Source organism: Neomonachus schauinslandi, chromosome 8 (genome assembly GCF_002201575.2).
Source record: "Neomonachus schauinslandi chromosome 8, ASM220157v2, whole genome shotgun sequence".
NCBI classification, from domain to species: Eukaryota; Metazoa; Chordata; class Mammalia; order Carnivora; family Phocidae; genus Neomonachus; species Neomonachus schauinslandi.
In genome coordinates this window covers 141,291,032-141,307,456 of record NC_058410.1, presented here as the reverse complement: position 1 = coordinate 141,307,456, position 16,425 = coordinate 141,291,032, and the positions used below count along the sequence as shown (strand labels likewise).

Genomic DNA, 16,425 nt, shown 5'->3' with positions numbered 1-16,425 from the left:
TTGGTTTACTCCCTAATTTGGGTGGAGTTTTCTTGCTCTCAGTAGTGCCAATAAAATCCAGTTATTTGATTCTTTTTTTTGTTTTAAAGATTTTATTTATTTATTTGAAAGAGAGAGAGAATGAGAAAGAGAGCACATGAGGGGGGGAGGGTCAGAGGGAGAAGCAGACTCCCTGCCAAGCAGGGAGCCTGATGCCAGACTCGATCCAGGGACTCCAGGATCATGACCGGAGCTGAAGGCAGTCGCTTAACCAACTGAGCCACGCAGGAGCCCCAGTTATTTGATTCTTGATCATTAATCTGTAACTTCTTTAAAACTTTATGGAATCCGTTCCCCTTGATTCCTGGCATTATGAAGTCTCGCCATAATGTGCTATTGGTGAAAAAAGTTCTTGAACGATTTTTCCTCTATTTTTTTTTTTTTCTGTTGTTCTCTCTGGGGAGTTGTTATTGTTCAGATATTAGACCTTGTGGACTAATTATCCAGTTTTCTTAATTTTGTCTTCTTTTTTTTTTCTTTTACTCTATTTTGGGAAGAGTTTCTCAATCCTACTCTCCAAACTTTCTGTAATTGAAGGGTATTTTTAAAATAACCACTGACACATTTAAGTTTCTGAGGGCTTTATTTACCTCTCATTCCTGTTTCATCTTATTCCATTCTTGTTTCATGAATGAAATTTTTCTTCTACCTCTCCAATGATATAAATAATGGATTTTAATTTTGTTCCTTTCTGTATTTGTCTTCTCTCTACAAATCTTTTTTTTCTTTTATTTTCTTGTTTGAGTCTCTGTTCTACATACAAGAAGCTTTCTTCGAGAGTTTGGAGATTCTGTTTTGAGGCTTATGATTAAGGGGTGTGTGTGTGTGTGTGTGTGTGTGTGTGTGTGTGGCTAAAAGGCTAATTAGAGGTTTTGTGGACATAGGGGGCTTGTTAAACTGAGCTTTACTATATGATAGTAAAGGCTATTTACAGAGCTTAAGTTCAGAATCTTTAGATCTTTTCTGTAGGGATGATTGGTTTCCTTAACAAGGACTCTTTCAGTCTCCTGTCTGGAAGGTGTCTGGCCCTAGGATAGTGGGACACAACGGAGTCCTCTAGGTTCCTGAACGTTTTGAGGATTTTAGAATATGAATTGGACTTTTTAACATGCTTGGATATTTAGTGCACATCAACGTGTTTTCTAGTTTTCAATAGTTATTACTATTTCCACTTGTATTCTCACTGTCCTTCTTTATGTTAAAGGAGTATCTTACGTTAAAGGAGTATCTTATGTTAAAGGAGTATCTTATGTTAAAGGAGTATCTTTATTACAGTTGTATGTTAAAGGAGTATCTTTATTACAGTTGTAATTATGGTTGTAATACGGTTGATTTTTAGAATGGTGTGAATTTATTTGTATATATCCAATCTAATGTCTTACCTTGAAGTCTACCATGTTATTTTAATTTTACTGATTTCCCTTTTTCTTTAAAACTTGCTGAAATTATCTCAAGTCTTTTCTTAATCCCACTAAATTAATTTTCAACTGGCTCTGTTTTATTGCATGTCCTTTGCAATCTGTTTAACAATAGCCACACTAATTAGCACATCAGACCTAATACAGAAGGTAATATTTTTACTCTCATTTCAGAGATGAGAAATGAAATCACCCGGAGGTTATGTAATTTGCCCAACATTGCAGTTAGTAATGGGAAGAGTGAGGTTTCAAATTCAGGAGATGTTATTCCATGCATGTGCTAATAACTACTATAGTATTCTAGCTCAGTGATGTTATTATACTTCCTTATTTCTAACCTGAAAAATTCCCATTCTATAATTTTATCATTTTATTATTGAAATCTACTTTTGTTGAATTTTTATTCTTATTATGTTCTTCAATACTATAAAACACTCCTGGGACTTCGTCTTCTGTTTCTTGCTTTAATTGGCTTCCATATCAGATTTTTTCACTTCGTAGGAAGTTATGCCACCTTAATCATTACTATATTCGTTATTACTAGTCCAAAATGGTATTCTTTTACAATTAACATAACTTTTCCCCAGTACACCCATGCTTAATGTAAGTAAAGTTAATAGCTCTGATATTGTGTGGGTGACACATAGATGTTAGTTTATCCTCAGCTCGAATATTGTATCTGTCTCTTTGAATTATCATTTAAGAGATGGGTAAAGCTTTTCCTTAAGTTTTCTTTAATCAGTAGAAAGATTCCTTGATGGGAGACTTGAATGAGCTTTTCTGTTCTGACTACTTTTTAAATGAACGACATCACTGCCCAGTATACCTATAAAGTCCTTCAACTTGGTCTTCTAGCCAGCACTGTACCCTGGAAGATCTGTGAGGCCCTTGTCTGTGCTAAAGCCCCAGAGTGGTTTGATGGACTTCTAAAAAAAAAAAAGCAGTTTAATGCAACCATGCCAAAAGCTGTTGTGAACATACCACCTCAGACAACCTTTCATTTGCAGAATATTCATGAATTCTCAAGGTGTCATCCACGTAGATTCTTTCTCTGCACCTTTTCTAGGGTAGAGATCATACAGAGGTAAGATTGAGAGATTAGGAATTTGGCCACAAATACATCTCTTTATAGTCAGGGACATGATCATTGCAGTTTATAGCTTGAGACTATAAACTCTTTTCTCATTAGGTAAGCTGGTAAATTTCTGGTGGCTTTTTAAAAAAGTATTTGGAGTGCTCGCTTCGGCAGCACATATACTAAAATTGGAACGATACAGAGAAGATTAGCATGGCCCCTGCGCAAGGATGACATGCAAATTCGTGAAGCGTTCCATATTTTTGCCCCGCATCGGGCTCCCTGCACCGTGGGGAAGCCTGCTTCTCCCTCTTCTACTCCCCCTGCTTGTGTTCCCTCTCTCACTATGTCTCTCTCTGTCAAATGATAAATAAAAAAAATAAAATAAAATAAAAATAAAAATAAAAGTATTTGGAATTGTTTAATTATAGAGTGGAGCAGAGGTATTCTGTAATCCAGTTTTTCTCCACTACTTTATTTTAATTATATTGATACTCACCTTCAAAATCTAGCAGAAAAAAAGATCAGAAAGTCAACCTGATTTAAAATGAAATAGAGATTAGAGGTGACCTCAGTATAAATGGGTTGGGTAAATTTTTGTTCCTGCTGGGGGTCAAGGGAAATAGGGAACATTTTCTTTATCTTTCACCCATTGATGGGTATTTCCATACCATAGACAATTCTTTAGTAATTGTGAATAAATGCTGGTATGAACATGGAAGTACAAATATCTCTTTGGGATAATGATTTCATTTCCTTTGAATATATACCCAGAAGTGGGACTGCTAGATTACATGTTAGTTCTGTTTTTAATATTTTGAGGAATGTCCATACTGTTTTCTGTAGTGGCTGAACCAATTTACATTTCCATCAACAGTGTACAGAAGTTCTCTTTTCTTCGCCTCATTGCCAGTGTTTATTAGCTCTTATTTTTTTGATAATACTCATTCTAACAGGTGTGGGGTGCTATCTCATTGTAGTTTTGGTTTGCATTTCCCTGATGATTAGAAATGTTGAGCACCTTTTCATGTGTCTCTGTTGACCATCTGTATATCTTTTTTGGAAAAATGTCAATGTACGTTCTTTGTCCATTTTTTAAATTGGGTTGTTTTTCTGCTATTGAGTTGCGTAAGTTTCTTACGTATTGTGGATATTAACTCCTTCTTATCAGACATGTGGTTATCTTCTTGTAATTGATTTCTAGTTTCATACCATTGTGTTTGCAAAAGATGCTTGCTATGATTTCAATCTTCTTAAATTTGTTAAGACATTTTTTTTCTGTGGCCTCACATGATTTATCCTGGAAAATACCCCATGTGCACTTGAGAAAAATGTGTATTCTGCTGCTGTGAGATGGAACGTTCTGCATATGACTGTTAGGTCAGTTTGGTCTATAGCGTTGTTAAAATCCACTGTTTCCTCATTGATTTTCTGTCTGGATGATCTATCCATTGTTAGAAGTAAGGCATTGAAGTTCCCTGCTATTATTGTATTGTTGATTGTTTTTTTCTTTCAGATCTGTTAATATTTGCTTTATACATTTGGGCACTCCTATGTTGGGTGCATAAATACTTACAGTTGTTTCATCTTCTTCTGATTGACTCCTTTATCATTATTGAATAACCTTCTTTGTCTTTTGTTACAGTCTTTAGCTTAAAGTCTATTTTGTCTAATACAAGAATGGCTATCCTTGCTTTAATTTTGATTTCCTTTGGCATGGCACTTCTGTTTACATCCAATCACTTTCAGTCTATGTGTGTCAAAGCTGAGCTGATTCCCTTGTAGGCAACATGTAACTGCATCTTGGTTTTTTGTTTTGTTTTGTTTTTTTACACATTCAGCCACTCCGTTTCTTTGATTGAAGAATTTAGTCCATTTACATTTGAAGTTGTTATTGGTAGGTTGGGACTTTCTATGGTCATTTTGCTAATTGTTTTGTGCTTGTTTTGTAATTCCTTTGTTCCTTTCTCTCTCTTTTAGTCTCAATCTTTGTAATTTGATGATTTCCTATAGTGGTATGCATTAATTCCTTTATCTTTTGTGTATCTACTTTAGGCTTTTGTTTTGAGGTTACCATGAACTTACATAAAACATCTTATATTTATAATAATCTATTTTAGGTTAATAATCACTTAACTTTGAAAACATAAAAAAGCTTTCCCACCCCCCCATTTTATGTTTTTGATGTCACAATTTGCATCTTTTTACATTGTGTATCCATTAACTAATTATTGTAGTTATAATTATTTTTAATATTTTTGTTTTTATCTTCATACTAGAGTTATAGGTGATTTACCCACCACCATTACAACATTGGAACATTCTGAATTTAACTATGTATTTACATTTGCCACTGAGCTTTATCCTTTCAAATGTATTTGTGTTACTAATTAGCCTCTTTTCATTTCAGCTTGAAGACTTTCCTTTAACATTTCTTGTAAGACTGCTCTAGTGCTTCAGTCTTGATTGTCTGAAAAACTCTTTACCTCTACTTCAATTCTGAAAGACAACTTTGCTGGGTAGATTATTATTTTGCAGGGTTATTATTATTTTTTTAAATCTTTTAGTACTCTGAACATATCACTCCAATCCCTTCTACTCTGCAAGGTTTCTGATGAAAAATCTGCTGACAGTCTTATGATGATTCCCTTGTACATAACAAGTTGTTCTTCTTTTGCTGCTATTAATATTATCTCCTTGTCTTTAATTTTTTTTCCTTGTCTTTAATTTTTGACAATTTGATTATGAAGTGTCTCAGTGTAGGTCTCTTTAGATTCCTCTGTTTGGTGTCTGTTATACTTCCTGGATCTGGATGTCTGTTTCTTTCCTCAGGTTAGGGAATTTTCAGCCATTATTTCTTTGAGTAAGCTTTCTGCCCCTTTCTCTCTTTGCCTTCTGGGACTCCCTATAATGCATATATTGATTCATTGGATGGTGTCCCATTAGTCTCTTAGGTTGTCTTGACTATTTTTCTATTAGTTTTTTTCTTTTGGCATCTCTGAATGAATCTTACTCCCCTGTCTTTGAATTCTCTGATCCTTTGTTTGTTTGATCTAGTTTGTTGTTGATTCTTATATTGAATTTTACAGTTCATTTATTGTATTCTTCAGCTCTATGATTTTTGTTTGGAACTTAAAAACTATTTTCTATCTCCCTATTGAAATTCTCACTTTGTTCATGTATTGCTTTTCTGGCCTTTGTGAGCATCTTTATGGCCATTATTTTGAACTCTCTATGAAATAAATCACTTATCTCCATTTCACTGAGATCTGTTCCTGGAGTTTCATCATGTTCTTTTGGAACAAGTTCTTTTGGAACATATTCCTCTGTTCCTTCATTTTCCTTGATGATGTATTAATTGCTGTGCATTAGATAAAAGAGACACCTCTCCCAGTCTGGATGGAGAAGTCTTGTGTAGCAGACATGCCCCATTAGCCAGTCAGTCCAAGCTCGTCATTGTCTCTCAAACTTTTGTGATTGTCCAAGCTGCCTTCTTTGTTCTTAGCGGCCCTGTAGTGGAGGGTGTGCCAAAACTCATCAGTGTCCAAAAGGGGAGCATTGCAGTCAGCACCTAGATGCAGGCTGATTAGATGCTGGACCCTGAGGCAGCAGCTGGGAAAGTATGTAGTTAAGTCTCGTCTAGTGAGAAACTGACAGATGGCCATTTTTGCCTGCTCCCTTTGTGTTGGCCCAAGTTTATAGCTGCAGGGGTGCTCTTAGAGTGCCCATTAAGAACTGCGTGTGTTTGTTTGTTTGTTTGCTCCAGTCCTGTGGGACTTATGAATGCAAGCCCCATTGGCTATTGGAGCCTAGCAATACAGGGCCCCATCTCTCAGGTGACTGACACAAAAGTTGTAGCTGTGGTACCATGTGTGTATACTAGCTCCTTCCATGGATTCACTGGTGACTTGATTTTATTATTGGAGTTGACTGGAGGGAGAAGGCATGAGAGGTATCTGCTAGCTGCCTCGGTCTCTGGGAAAAATCACAGCTGCCCTTAGAGACTTGCCAAATTAGAAGCCTGGCCCTCAGGCAGAAACTTTGAAGTATGTAGATAAGCCTCTTTTAGTGAAAGTTGAGAGATGGGAGATTTTCCCTGCTCCCTTACTGCTGAGCCCTGGGGGATAGTGGCTGTGAATGCTCATGCACCTGTTAAGAATTGCTTCTTTGTTTGCTATAGTCTGCCATTCTCACAGATAGAGGTCCTATTGACTTTCAGAGCTGTTTTAGGATACCATCTCTTCCTTGGAAGGTTTAAAATTTGGACTGCTACAGGGTGTTCAAATCCCTCACTCCTCAGGGAGAAACTAGGAGTTGGGGGTTAGAGGTGGGGTTTATGATAAAAATGTGTCTTGGTCTTTCTTACCCATTTTGATGTGGGCATTTTCTCATTCATCTAATGTGTAGGAGTGACTCAGCTAGTTTCTAAATCCCTTTCAGAAGGAATTACCTCAGGTGTAGCTGTACATTCAGTGAGTCCATGGGAGGAGAGGAGCTCAGGAGCCTCCTCTGTCGCCATCTTGGTTGACCTGGAATGTCTTGTAATTCTTCCCATTCACTCAAAAGAAACATTGCTAAGACAGGCATCAAAAATATGAACATCTTTTTTTTTACCCCGGAAGCTATTTTTTAATTTCTCTTTTCTGCATTCAGAAATATGCATTATCTTCTTACTGTACTAATAGAATACTTGTTATATTGTTCATAGGAAAATTTATTCAATATTCATGTAGGTTGTGGTCTCCTTTGGATCATGTATCTATTGTAACTAGGTTCTCTCAATATTAAAATATGTGGTCATTACCATTTGTTGAATGATCCAGAGATGTCCAATTACTAGTTTTCAGTTACACTGAGGAATATTTACAAAAGTAGCTATCTTAATCGCCAAGCACTGAGCCTTTTCAATGTGCCTTGAGTGGCCCAATAACACCAGTAGGCCAGTTTTTTTTTTACCCCAGTTTTAAGCAGAAAATTTGAAACTCAGAGAAGATAGGCCTTATGCCTAAGTTTTTGTTGTTGTTGATAAGGAGGTAAGTGAAATTTAAAAACAAGTCTGTTTTTCTCAAGAGTTCATATATACCCTTTCCCCTATATCGGACGCACTATGTTAAAAAAAAATTACACTCACATAAAACACTTTAATAAAGAAATGAGGGGCGCCTGGGTGGCTCAGTCGTTAAGCGTCTGCCTTCGGCTCAGGTCATGATCCCAGGGTCCTGGGATCGAGCCCCGCATCGGGCTCCCTGCTCGGCGGGAAGCCTGCTTCTCCCTCTCCCACTCCCCCTGTTTGTGTTCCCTCTCTCGCTGTGCCTCTCTCTGTCAAATAAATAAATAAAATCTTAAAAAAAAAAAAAAAGAAATGAGTTTGCTAACATTATTCTTTAATATTAGGGTTTGTATACTTCTTTTCAACATTAAAATAAAATAAAATAAAATAAAATAAAAATATTCAATAGCTTCTGAACTCCTAAATAACATTGTAAAAGAGATATGAAAGGTAAACACCTGACTTATATCTCTCATTCATGAATTTCTAAATATTATTTTGAAGCCTGTTATCCTTAGATACACATTCATTTCCTTCAGTCAATACTTACTACATTTTAAAGACAAGGCAATGGTCTTGTCTTTTTTCTTATTTATTATGTGATTTTTCTTATTTATTATGAATTTCTGCCATTTCATTAACTAGTGATTTATTGTGTTAGGGAAAATATATTTTCTTTTCCCTTCTTTTTTCTTTTGAGAGGGAGAGCATGAGCATGGGAGGAGGGGCAGAGGGAGAGGGACAGAGAGAATTCCAAGCAGGCTGCACGCCCAGCCTAGAGCCTGATACGAGGCTCGATCTCAAAACCCTGAGATCATGACCCAAGCCAAAATCAAGAGTTGGATGCTTAACTGACTGAGCCACCCAGGCACCCCAGGAAAATATATTTTAAGGAATGTAACTCGATAACTATATTACATTTGGTTTTTGTCACCCTAGCTACTCAGATACTTTGTTTGTTTAATAGCCTATTTTTGTTAATTGTGGTAAAATACACGTGACATAAAATTTGCCATATTAAACATATTTAAAATGTACACTTCAGTGGCATTAAGTATATTCACATTCTTGTGCTGTTATCACTACCATCTGTTCACAGGACTCTTTTCATGTTTCAGATCTGAAACTCTATACCTATTAAATGATAACTCCCCATTCTCTTCTCCCACCAGACCCTGGGAACCACCATTCCATTTTCTGAGGCATGAGTTTGGCTACTGTAGGTATTTCATATATGTGGGTTCATACAGTATTTCTTCTTTTGTAACTGTCTTATTATTGCTACGTATTAAACTACTATAGAAACCCAAAATCCTGGATTGGTGTGATTGTTTGTAAGGTTCAGGTTAGACATTTTGCAAGCATATTGCATTTTTGCATATTCCTTACCTCTCATCAAAAGACTTCATGTATTTGTTTATGTGACCCTAACTACTAGGTCAAAGATGTCTCAGGTTACTCATCTATTAAAAAAAAAAAAAAAGGGACAAGGAGAGGAGAAGGAGTGATAGATTTTATATTTCCAAGATCTCAACTACACTGACATTTTTACTTAATAAATTATGGAATTGGTAGGTAAAGACAGTATTATTTGCTGATTTTGACTTGTTATTACCAAAATCTAGGGACTTTTTCTAGTTTTGCAGAACAAAAGTCTTTGCATAGCTGTACCACTGAGCAGTTAATTTTCTTACTCTCAAGAAGTCTATTAAGAATTTTGAAGTATTTTCAATTCTGCATTTAATTTTTAGTAAAATGGATATACTTTAAAATAGTATTTTAATAAACAAAACAAGACTACCTTACCCCAGAATCAAAATGGTTTGATATATAGAGAAAATGTCTTTAAATAAAAATTAGAAATATTTTCCTCATTCCTTTTATTGCATAAATATTGAACTCTGATTCTCTTATTTTTTTAGTACTTGGTGGAATTATGAATCTAGGGAACATGAGTTCCTACCATGTTTTCTGTGTAATATTAAGAAACCCTTAATATTAAGACTACTCAACTTTTTTCTTACTATCACATATCAATTTATCAGTCTTGATTTTGTCTTATATACACATTTTTAAAAACATATTGCTCCCTACAGTGAATCTATTTTAGACATATCCAGCTTGAGGGGAAGGCACCATTTGGAATACTGACTTAAAGACTTTATTGCTGGCAAGAATATTTGATTTGTTTACCTAGTAATATAGCTTAAGGTAAAAAGAGAATTTGGTTAAACTCCAAAGAATTAAATACCTAAGGCTGTAGCTTAAAATACATTATTGAATGTATTTAATAAAAATTTAAAAAACACACTATTGTGGGATATTTTTCAAACCTGATACATTTTGTATGGAGAAATTCTCCTTATTTTTTTTTTTCCTAAAGAAGGTCCTTAAAATCTGGGGCACCTGGGTGGCTCAGTCATTAAGTGTCTGCCTTCGGCTCAGGTCATGATCCTGGGGTCCTGGGATGGAGCCCTGTGTCGGGCTCCCTGCTCTGCGGGAAACCTGCTTCTCCCTTTCCCACTCCCCCTGCTTGTGCTCCCTCTGTCGCTGTGTCTCTCTCTGTCAAATAAATAAATAAAATCTTAGAAAAAAGATTCTTAAAATCATAGAAATTAGGTTTTTGAGGATTTTAGAGTCTGTTGTAACACGCTGCTCTTCAGCTCTTGTTTGTATATTCACATAAACTGTTTTCTCAGCATTTTTCCCCTCTATGTATTCTCTAAAAGGGGGCTTTATGGGTGCAGTTGGTTTGGTATAAAAAAGACTACATATTAATAAACAAGGCTTTGTTTGATGTGTGGAGGCTGTACCTTATCCCACAGCTGCCTAATAGTGAAACCAAAAAAAGAAAGAAAAAAAAAATATATATATAAAAGATAGGAAAATATTTGAACTTGACTCCTTGCAATAGACTTACCAGGAAAAACAGCTTCTCTATTGGGAACAAAATTGTTCCATAACTTTTAATCTGGGGGGCTCCAGTCAAAGAAGTGTTCTGGAATCTTTCAAATTTAGCTCAGTTTGATTCAGGAAATAGGCTGTGGATGAGAGTCAGTAAGATACAGATGTATAAAATAGCCCTGCCGTTTAGAAACTTCAGGCATGGGGTACGGGTAGGAAGCAATTTGAGTGTTTTCTGTAAACTGGGAAAACTGCAAGGAAAAACATGGACTGATGAATGAGTACAGAGAAACAGGGTGGGTTAGGGAAGTTTCTCAAAAGAAATGAAAGCCCTAGCAGGTTCTGAGGGACATTTAAGTGAAAGAACTTGCCAAACAGATGGGTAGGAGCAGGAACATCTCAAATAATGGGGACATGCTACATAGCAGTAGAGACGTATAAAATAGCAGATTTTTAAAAAAGGAATCACAGCTATTTTACTATTGAGCATAAAGTGCAAAAGAGAAGTTAGCCCCCACGCCTTTGGTGTTACAGAGTAATTCTTTTTCCCAGTCTTATTTTCAACTAACTTCCCTTTGCTTTGTATGGGAAACACATAATTTGTGGAACTAGACAGAGACAGACATTTGACAAGTATTATGCAACAATACTTAGTCTGATAAATTAAGGGATCACGAATTGAAAGTAGTGTACAGAATCAAAAAATATTTAAGAGATAAGGACAAACGGATTGATAACTGGTCATAGATATACGGATGATTAAAAAGGCAACATTGTCTTTCAGATTTATGATATGGGTGATTGGATGTCTAATAATGGCAACCAAGTAGAGAAAAGAGGACAAAGCTCAAGCTTGCTAGGCATGAATAACAACTTCAATTTTGAGTTCTTGGGATTGAAGTATTCATTTATATTCCTAAGGAGATATCTAGCAGACAGATGTGTACATGCATACATGCATATATACACACAAATATCAGTGAAAGTTGCAGAATCTAGTGAGGTCTAGATGTGGGGGATGAATGTGTTGTTGAAAGATCCAAAAGTAGACAGTAAACTCTGGCTGTGTTTTCTTAGATTCTGTACTTGTCTATTTGGCATGCGCTGATTACAGCTCCAAACTAATGACCAGGGTGGTTTACATCCTACAGTCTAGAACCCATTCTCTGCACCTTTTCCTTATCTAAAAAACACACGGAACCCATATTTCCCCTGCCCAAAACCAACCGAGGGCCAGATAGCAGACAATAGGAATAGCCCAACCCTAAACTGTCTATCCCATAGAAAACCCCTAAAGAAGTTCTAATCTGGGCTTTCCCCTCACTCCTCCTGGCAAAATGTGGTGTTTCCACATGTGGCCCTGCATGGTATGGCATGCCCCGTTCTCATGGGAAATGTAATAAATGCTTCGTTCAAAGGCGTTGTCTCGTGTTTGTTACCTTACTGATGAAAACAAATCCTGGGAATAAATGCTGAAACAAGCAGTCAGTGAGGTGAGAAGTGTTGGTCGAAGATGGAAGACTGAGGAACAGGGTATCAGGGCATCAGGGAATAGAATTAATGATACGACAAGGACCAGGAGAGCTAAGCCTTATTAGTAATATTATTTATTATTTTCAAATAAAGATACTTGTTAACCACATCCATTAAAATACGGACTGAAAGTGTCCACTGATTTGCAAAATGAAGTTATCAATAATGGCGTTAGCAAGTGTTTCATGGGTATGGTAGGATCCAATGATTAGAGATTCTATATGGATATCAGTTTTCCCAGCTAATCTTTCTTTCCTCAGATAAAACTCACCTAAAGTTGTGATTTCTGGTCTTTAAGAACATAAGTCTAAACCGTAATTTGCACTCTTCGGGACACTTAGGTAAGTGCACTATATATAATATGTGCCCTCTCTCTATATATTTAGAAACAAAATTTCTCAACTGCAATGTGATGATTAGAGAAAGAAAAAAATATGTGAACTAAATCATAGACTTAAAAAAAGGTTTTTGGAAAGAATCGAGTGTATGAACAAAATTATCACTAAACTTGAAGTCAAATTCAACAGCCTTATTGAAATTGCACAAATTTAGAGGTCTGGACAGCATTTAGCAATATAATTAGGCTTCCTAATTTTAGAGGGGGAAATGAAATTTGAAAAAGTTAACTTGCCTAAGGACCCATGACCCCAGGTGTTCTGGTTATTTGCACAAGCTTTCCCTCTACTTCATAGCACATGGCCTTCGAATCATTTTCTGTTAATTCTTTTATCTGGTTTGCTCCCCTTCATGAAAAATGCCTGACATTATCATAATTATATGATATGAGAGATTAGTCCTTACTTAATATTCCATTTGACAATAGATTCTTCTTTTCTTCAAGACAAAAAACAGTCCCCATCTCCCCTCCACCCTTTTTAAAAGATGACCCTGGCATTGTCCTGTTTATCTGATTGTGGTTAGAGCACCATGGGCAGTGAGGTAATGACATACAGACTTTTTTTTTTTTTCAGGATGATGGTGATGATGAGAGGGTTGGAAAATTTTATAAGAGGTATGAATAGACAGGTAATCGACCTCTGTTTCCGACCTAACAGAAATAGGCAAAAAGGAATCATAGATCTTGTCCTATACTTTATAATTTAAATAAGTTATTGACTATTGGTGATATTTATTTCAGATTGTGCATTTTTAAGATCCTCCCTCAAAATCCCCAATTTATAATAATTATTGCAAAGTGTCTATTTTGCACTAAGAATGGAACAAAAATGCTTTCTGAAAAGAACTTTTACTGGCTTTGTCTTTTTCATTCTTTTCTTGAAACCTGTCCCCATTCCAATATCCTGTCTATTTTTATGTTCCCTTCCTATTTTCCTCAGCTTAGTGGAAGTAAATAGCTGTTGATTACAGTTGCCCCAGTCTGAGCAGTGGAGCTAAACCTGGCTCAGAGAAAAGAGGTTGTTTGTCAAATGGAAACAAATCACTTCCAGGCTTGATTTTAATCAGATAATTGTATCTTGAGTCCCTCTAATGAGGCTTTTGAAAGTCTCCCAAAACTATAACAAGATTGAACAAATATTCTGCTATGGGATGTGTTTCCTCATCAAGCATAAAAGGAAAGATGGAAGGAAGGAAGGAAGGAAGGTAGGTAGGAAAGAAAAAGGAAAGAGAAAGGAAGGAGGGAATGAAAAGAAAGGAAAGGAAGGGAGGGAGGGAAGGAAAAAATAGTGGAGAACACCTTCACCCTCTAATAATATTGATTTAATTTTGTGGATGTGTTTTTTAAACAAACTGTTTAATAAACTGTTTTATTTTCATCTATTTTGTGTGTTCAGTCACTTTTTTAAATTTTGAACTAAACTGCGGTTTACAGAAAAGTCACAAAAGCAGTATGGTTTTCCTCACTCAGCTTCCACTAACATCTTACTTAGCCACGGCAGAAGGATCGGGACGAGGAAATTAACATTTGGTACGATACTGGTAACTCAACTAAGTGCTGCATTTGAATCTCACCAGTTTTTCTGCCAATATTCTTTTTTTCTGTTCCAGCAACCTATCCAGGTTTTCACCTTGTGATTAGTTGTTATTTCTCCTTACTCTCCTGTAGGCTGTGGGAATACCTCAATGTTCCCTTGTCTTTCATGACCTTGACACTTCTAAAGATGATTGATCGGTTAATTTTCCAGTGTTCCTTAAGTGGGGTTAAACTAATTTAAACATGTTTTCTAATGCTTGGCTGAAATATAAATATCCTTTTCCCTTTTTCTCCCCCTAATCTGGGCTTGCTCAATGTTTTCTAGTCCTTTGGCAAGAATATCACAGAAATGATGTGTCCTCCTCTCTCCATCTTATCACAGGGCTGATAATGTTCAGGTATCTTATTACTGGTGACACTGTCTTTGATTACTTGGTTAAGATGGATTCCATTGATTTTCCCCCTGTAAAGTTACCATCCTACACTGTGTGGTTAATAAATAACTCAGGGAAGATACTTTGAGACTCTGTGAATCCTGTTTCTCCTCAAACATTTGCCACTGAATGGAGCCCCAGAGCTTGCCTACAACAGTTACTGTTGTGGTGTTTGCCTCCTGGTACTTTGTTTCCTCTTTGCTTTCCTATATTTTTTTAAAGATTTTATTTATTTATTTGAGAGAGAGAGAGCACCAGCAGGGGGAAGGGAAGAGGGAAAGGAAGAAGCAGACTCCCCGTTGAGCAGGAAACCCAATGTGGGGCTCGATCCCAGAACCCCGAGATCCCACGACCCTGAGATCCCAGGACCCCGAGATCATGACCTGAGCTGAAGGCAGACGCTTCACCAACTGAGCCACCCAGGCGCCCGATGCTTTCCTATTTATTAATTGGAACTCTGTAAGGAAGAGATTTCCCTTCTCTCCTACTTGTTTATTTTTTATATATTTTAAATCTAGTCTACGGACTAAAATCTAACACTCCTATTATGTATTTTATTGTTCAGATTCTTCCAGCTCTGTCTGTTGGGAGCGTCCCAGGTTGGCTCCCTTTGTTTTGACAAGCCCACATCTGTTTTGAGTACATTCTTCCTTTCTGATGCCATCCGATGTGCCAGACTCATCTCGTGTTTTCTCTGCCTTTGCCCCGGAGCCAGAAATTTCCCCCAAGAAATCCTGGTTCCTTCACTGCGGAGAATGAGACTGAGAAGCCTAAATCTCATGTCAGCATTTCTAGGCCCTTCTAGAAGGCAGAGCTGGGATGTCTGCATTAGTTTCCAGGGGCTGCCACAACATTACCCCCAATCTTGCAACTTAATGTAACAGAAATGTGTTCTCTCAAAGTTCTAGAGACAGAAGTCTGAACTACTGAACCAACTTTGTATTTTTGCATAAATGTCACTTGACATAGTATATTATTATTAATCATGTATTGATTAATGTATTATTAAGGTATTGATTCTGTTTGCTAATATTTTCTTTAGAATTTTGAATTTACTTAAGGAGTAATATTGGTCTGAAGTTTTTTTCTTTCTCTCTCTCTCTCTTTTTTTTTTTTACTATCACTATCTGGCTTAGGTATTAGGGCTTAAGAAAAGGAATCAGGTAGTTTTCTTTCCTTTTCAGTGCCTTGGAATAATTCAGAGTATTGGGAATATCAGGTCTTTGAAGAATTTGGTAGAATCCCTCTGTGAAAACGTGTATTCTTTTTTTTATGGGGTGGTTCCTTAACCACGTTTTGTCCTTTTACTTAATTTCTGGAATTTCATCTGTCTTATATGGAGACTAATAATTTAAAATCTCTTATCAGCAAGACTAAGACAAGGGAAAGGGGACTGATGTATTCACCTTAGGCACAAAGTGTAACGGGGCACCAAAACACTTGGTAATCAGAATAAACAATTTTTTTTTTAAGATTTTATTTATTTATTTGAGAGAGAATGAGAGAGAGAGAGAGCACAAGAGGGGGGAGAGTCAGAGGGAGAAGCACACTCCCTGCTAAGCAGGGAGGCTGATGTGGGACTCAATCCCGGGACTCCAGGATCATGACCTGAGCCGAAGGCAGTCGCTTAACCAACTGAGCCATCCAGGCGCCCCAGGATAAACAATATTTTAATGCAGTATTTCAAAGATTAAACCAGCAAAGTACAACCTTTATTTTTAGAGCCTTTTGTTTATATAAATAAAGTTTTATTGGAATGTGGGCCAGCATTGTGGTGACACGTGTGAGTCGGGGTTGTGGAAGTGAAGAGCCAGATGTTGTCTTTACTTAAAATTTTATACTTGACCATCATGGATTTTAAAATTCTTTTGATTGTATTAGCGTCGATCTAATAGACAGGTATACTCTTTCTTGCCTCGCCCACGTCGAGCCAGCTCTCCTAATCTCCCCATATCACCTGCATCTCCTCCAATTGTTGCTTCATGAAGGTGGTGACTGTGTTTTTTAATTTTTGGTATCTTCCCTTCTAAGACATACTT

The 16,425-nt window shown here is 36.7% G+C and overlaps 1 non-coding gene across 1 annotated transcript; it reads left to right on the top strand.

Annotated features, from left to right (window-relative positions):
- The first annotated feature begins 2,690 nt into the window (after nucleotides 1–2,690).
- LOC123325551 lies at nucleotides 2,691–2,797 on the top strand. Its single transcript, XR_006540490.1, has one exon. It is a non-coding gene; the product is annotated as a U6 spliceosomal RNA (small nuclear RNA).
- The last annotated feature ends 13,628 nt before the right edge of the window (nucleotides 2,798–16,425 follow it).